The sequence below is a fragment of the Carettochelys insculpta genome, chromosome 19 (genome assembly GCF_033958435.1).
Source record: "Carettochelys insculpta isolate YL-2023 chromosome 19, ASM3395843v1, whole genome shotgun sequence".
Taxonomy (NCBI): Eukaryota; Metazoa; Chordata; order Testudines; family Carettochelyidae; genus Carettochelys; species Carettochelys insculpta.
In genome coordinates this window covers 13,516,730-13,522,499 of record NC_134155.1, presented here as the reverse complement: position 1 = coordinate 13,522,499, position 5,770 = coordinate 13,516,730, and positions in this window count along the sequence as shown.

Here is a 5,770-nt window from a genome sequence, read left to right as displayed (position 1 = left end):
CAAGCGCTGCGGAGAGCTGCAGCCAGGGGGCAAGAAGTGCTGCTGGGGGTGTGCAGCCCCCCCTTGCCCATTGGGCCGGGGCTCCCATTTGCTCTGATGGGGGTTGGCGGTGGGGTGCTGGCGAGCCGAGGAGGATGAGGTCTCTCGCCAGTGTTTTACCCCCGCTAGGGATGGCTGGAAACTGCCCAAGCAAAGTTGTGTCCACGGTGAGTTTGGCTCCTGGATGGGAACAGCAGTTTGGGGAGCTGGGCAGGTTTGTGCCACTCATCACTGGCTGGCGCCACCTTCTGGCCATTCTGGGGATTCGCTCGAGCCAGACCAATGCCTTTGCAGAGGTTACAGCCTCTTTCTCCTCTGCATCCTCCCTTCCTCAGGAACCACACCTGCTGGTTTCGAGACATGGAGGCACATCACCAAGGCACATCTCCTGACACTTTCAGGTACCCGGGGGAGAGCGTGGTACACCCTGACCCTGGATGGGTCATTGGTGGTGAGGACCGAACACAGGCCCTCAGCTCTGACTGCACAGAGCCCCGACTCCTTGAGCTCACATGGCCAACTCAAAGCCAGCACTGAGCAACCTCTGGGGCACACATGCACACCAGGGAGCAGGTGTGGGCAACTGTCACCAGGGAGGTCCACCCTGTCCTGGGTGGTGGAGGTCACACGATCAAAAAGGGAAAAGGCTGTACCGCACCTGGGTCATTCTTATGCTGATGACCCTCACATGGTGGCTGGCCTCACGAAGGTCCCCCTTCCTAGCAGGGCAGCATGGCCTAGAGGCTTAGGTTAACTCACTTCCCAGGGAGAAACCACCCATTTCCACCCTCCCACCTCCAGCAACCTACCTAGACTGAGCTGGACTGTTCCTTTTATACTCTGCCTCCAGGCTGAGCATGCCCAGGGGAGCTGGGGGGTGTGGCTTCCTCAGCCTGCCCAGCATAGTTAACTCTTTCAGGGAGGGGCAGGATAGATAAACCCCAGCACACAGACACCATGTCTCAGGAAGGGGCAGTGGTTTACCCTTCTGCCCTCTGCCAGCATGGGGAGCAGGGAGATGGCTGGGCTGGGCTTCTCTGCTTCCTTCTCCCTGGCAGCTGTTATGTGCCCCTACAAGAGCGAGGTGAAACTGCAGTTATGCCTGGTCACTGGGGAGCACATCTAAGAAGCTTCCACCATGCCAGGGAAGGGAGCAGACAGCCTGGCCCTGGCTCTTGGACCCTTTACTGTCAACACAGACATTTCCCATCAAATTACTGGACTAGGCTCTATTGTGTTACAGTGAAGCATGTTGCCCAACTTGCAACACCAGCCACCTTTCTTTAATCCCCTTGTAAAAGATCAGTCCCCAGGTTCCCCGCCATCGCCCTCAGGATTACACACAGGGTAGTGAGAAAAAAAGGCTGGTGGGATCTGCCGGGCCCTGCTCACCATGGAGTGAAAGGCCTTCTGCTTTGGCCAGGATACCTGCAACCAAACAGCAGCTGTTCAGAGTTCTGGGGGTGGGGTGTGTTCTTTTTATACCACATTCTCCTGCTCACTGGTTTTACTCATTTCAGCAGCTTCTCGCCGTTGAGTGTTTAGGATGCAGAGCCAAAGCGACTAAGGTCCTGCAGCAGGAGTCTACTGAAAAACAGGCGGAGGGCAGTAACAATGGGCTGTTCTGGTTGCAGACAATGATTGCAGCAATACACACGCACACACACACACACCCCTCGCACCCCAGAGTGACTGCTTGGAGCTGAGGGGTACATACCTCCCATCGTGCCATGGTCACACAATAGCAGGCCTGCCAGCTGCCACCCCCGCGGGGGGGAGTTGGCAAAGCAAAGCAATGGCACAGTAGGGAGAGTCATGCAGCTCATGACTCCTTCCACATGACAGTGCTGGGGATCAGGCCACAGCAGATGGGTTAGGACTCTCGTTCCAGCAGATGTTGTACCCAGGCACTGAGACCTCATCTGGGGTGAGCGAAGTCTGTACTCTACTGCCTCAGCTAAGGGCCAGCTAACCTTTAGCTCACGTGGTAGAGCACAGGGCTTTAGACCTTATGCTCACAGGTTCTATCCCTGGGGCTGGCAACCCGGGCCCAGTGGCGTTACATGGCTTTCAGCAAGAAGACAAGGTAGTGATGGCAGCCCAAGGCAAGAGGTGCTCAGGGAGTCAGGGTGGGGCAAGGTGGGTGAATGATGAAATGGAAGAGGAGTTGGGGTCTGTCAGTCTTTCCACACCCAGAGCTCTTGTTGGCTTTATCAGGTCTGTGGGCAGAGGGGCCCTGCAGGACCAGGCTAATTGGAGCCATTTCAGGGTGTGCTGTTCATTTTGTAGCCACTCTGTGGCAGAGAAACACAGGGGTGAAAACAAAACCACAACCTGGGGATTTAAATCTAGCTCTGCAGCTGACTCACTCTCCCCTTTTGCACAGGACCCATCATTTCTCAGTGCCTCAGTTTCCACTGGAAGTAATCCTGACCTACACTTAGCACCACCCTTCTTTGCTAGCAGCCTTCAACTCCCTAAAGGGGGCTCTAAAGAGGATGGAGAGAGGCTGGTCTCAGTAGTGAGGGATGGCACAACAAGGAGCAATGGTCTCAAGTTACAGAGCCAGAGGTGTATGTTGGATATTAGGAACAGCTATTTAGAATCCTAGGGCCGGAAACGACCTTGGGAGGTCATCTAGTCCAGACCCCTCTTCAAGAAGGGCACTGAAGCACTGGAATGTGTTACCTGTAGTGGTGGTGGAATCTCCATCCCCAGAGGCTTTTAAGTCCTGGCTTGACAAAGTCCTGGCCGGGATGATTTATTTAGGGTTGATCCTGCTTTAGGTAGGGGGCTGGACTTAATGACATCCTGAGGTGCCTTCCAGGCCTAGAGTTCTATGATTCTGTGGCAGGGCCTCCCCTGAACCTCTTCCGAGGACTTTCACGCTGCCTGCAGGCTCCGTGGCCTAGTCCGTATGCACAGACCATAGCGACCTAGTCAGCATTTACAGGTCAGTGCTCTGGCTTCCTTGGGGTTGCAGGAGTGGGGGTAGGGGACCCCAGGCCCTCCCACTCCACCAGACTCCAGCCCAGGGCCCTGTCGGTGGTGGGTCTGTCCCCCCAACCACCAGCTCCATGGGGATTCCCACCACAACACACTGAGCTCACAGGACACCTCCTGGCTCCCTGCCCTGGGCTTCTTCCTATCCCATTTCCAATGAGGTGCACCATCCTGGCAGGGGCAGCCACATTCTAGCAGGAGATCCTTCTCCCCTGGTGGCCAGCCCCAACTGACTGGCCTCCCAGGCCTTTTATACCTGGGCTGCAGTTGGAGCATGCCCAGCGAGCCCAGCGGGGATTGGCCTGTTCTACGCAGCAAGCCTGGTGCCCACCCCCTGGCTAGTGCAGGCTTGGTACACCCCGTCCCAGATTCTATGATTTCAGAAGTTGCAGTGTGGCTGGACTCTGCGGCCGGCCAGACGGGAGCAGTGTGCCTTGTGAGGACGTGCTTGGCTCCGTTTTGCCATGTGGGCCTTGGTAGGGAAAGTTGTTGCAACCAGCAGAAAACTTTGCTGCCTGGCTTCATTTTTCATAGGCTCCCAAGCCAGATGGGCCCGTTGTGATCGCCCTGGACAGGCAGGCCAGTGGCTGCCCTCAGAATAATTTCTAGGACAGATCTCAGAAAGATACCTGCCAGTCCTGACTGTAACAGCTCCCTCTCGAGAGCGGACAGGCCTGCTCCCTTGGAACCAGCCAGAGCTCACCTCTGCAGCCTGCAGCACCCACAGACCTGCTGCCACTCGGCCTGGCCAGGGTGGCACAGCTGGCCGGGCAGGGATACTCACTGGCACTGTGGCACAGCTGGCCTGGCGGCTACATCCACCGTCAGTGTGGCACAGCTGCAGCTCACAGGGCCAGAGGATGCCCTGACCAGAGGCAATCTTGAGGCAGGCATCAGGAGCTCGATGCTCCATTAGTTCCAGGACCTTAGGAGTCAAAGGGCTGCAGCTCTCACTGCCTAGGAGCTGAATTTCCCCTCCTCCCCAGACTGGCCTCCAACCCACGCCCCACACAGTCACCCCATCAGCCTGGGTGCTGAGAACCTCCTTGTCTCTCGCCAGCTGTCAGATACCAGCCAGCCAGCCTGGCTTGTGAGTTCTAGTCTTCTGCGCAGGACTTTCTCCCTTCTCCTGGGGAGGTGGGCTGAGCCGGGCACAGGGGCAGTCCCAACCCCCTCAATGGGCCAGCTTGGCCGGCACTGCCCCTCCAGCTGCTGCTGCAGCGGGTGTGACAAATGGTGTAACAATGGAGTCCCTCCGCCCCTGTGCGAGGGACGGGGCTGCAGTCCATCGGAGCCAGGAGGGGGCAGCAGCCCCAGGGGAGAGCTGCTCATGAAGGTTTCCTTTGAACAGCTTTGCCGTCTATTTTTAGCCGCACTCAGCAAGTGAAAATGAGCGAATATAACCAGAGGAGTGTGAGCCAGAAGGCAGCTCAGGCTTGGAGCCCGGCAAGCTGGGAGGAAGGATCCAGCCAAGGGGAGCAGATGGGTACGGGGGAGGCCCAGAGGAGACACTGCGAACTCTGCCGAACGACCCTTGGCCCCACGCATCGGCATCTGCCCCAGCACCAAACAAGTGCCGAAGGGGATTTGGCTTGTTATGGCTCCGAGTCGCTGTGCACCTGGAAGGTGGTCGCCCTTCGCACAGCAACACTCCCTATGGGGGTGGGCAGCGTTGAGCTCGGCACTGCCTGGGCCTGCAGGCGGATGTGCAGACAGCGCCCCAAGAGAGCCAAGCGCTGGGGGTTGGGGGGATGCTGCTTGGGGGACTGCGTCCAAAGGCATCGCACGTCAGAGCGGTGTTGGGCAGCAGTGCAGTCTAGTGGCTAGAGCATTGGGCTCGGCGCCAGGAGACCTGCAAATGGGAAGGGGAGGCAGCCAAAGGGGAGCTTCTCCCCTCTCTTGCCCTGCACCTCCCAGAGCAGGTAGGTCCCAAAGCCCCTGCGGCTTTACTCCCAGCCCTGCCAACACTGTCACTGACGAGGTGGCTTCCCCTGGCAGAACATACGCTGCTCAGAGCAACAGCAGCCTCATTGCGTGGGCGGCTGCCACTGAAACAAACAACACAGTTAGCTCAAGGCGCTGGAACGCGGTGCACCAGCAAAGCAGGCTGAGGGCTGTGGCTGGGAAGAGATCCCGTCTCCCTGGCGCCAGCAGCTGCCAGCCGTGGAGAGCGGGGCCTGGCTCACCAGTGTACTCAGGAGAGCCCTTAACCAGTGCTCTGGGCTGATCTGGACTTTACAAGCCCTTCACCACAGCTTGCACCAGTTTGCTTCAGAAACCTTCTAGCCATTCTGCAGGCTTGGGGGAGCCTGGTGCCAGCTCCCGCCAGTGACGCACGGTGGTCCACCATGTGGAAGAAAGAGCTGTGCAGCCTTTTAGGGCTTGCACCTTGTCTACTAGTGAGCACAGAGTCCCTTGCCCAATGGTGTAGCCAACGTAGGTCACCTCACATCTGCCCAGCTGTGAGTCCAGCTTCACCAAAGGCCATAGCACTGTCTGTAGGTGTTGGAGATGTTCCAGCCACGTTTGGCTGCATATCACTGTATCATCTATATCGGGGTGTGCAAAGTGGGGGGCATGGAATTTCATAAGCGGGGCGCAGCACAATCAGCTGCTGGGCGTCAGGCTCACCCATCTCATTAAAAATATTGAAATCAGTGTGTGTGTGTGTGTATTCAATTTATGTACCGAGAAACAAAGTTTTTTACATTCTACAGGCTTATTTTCT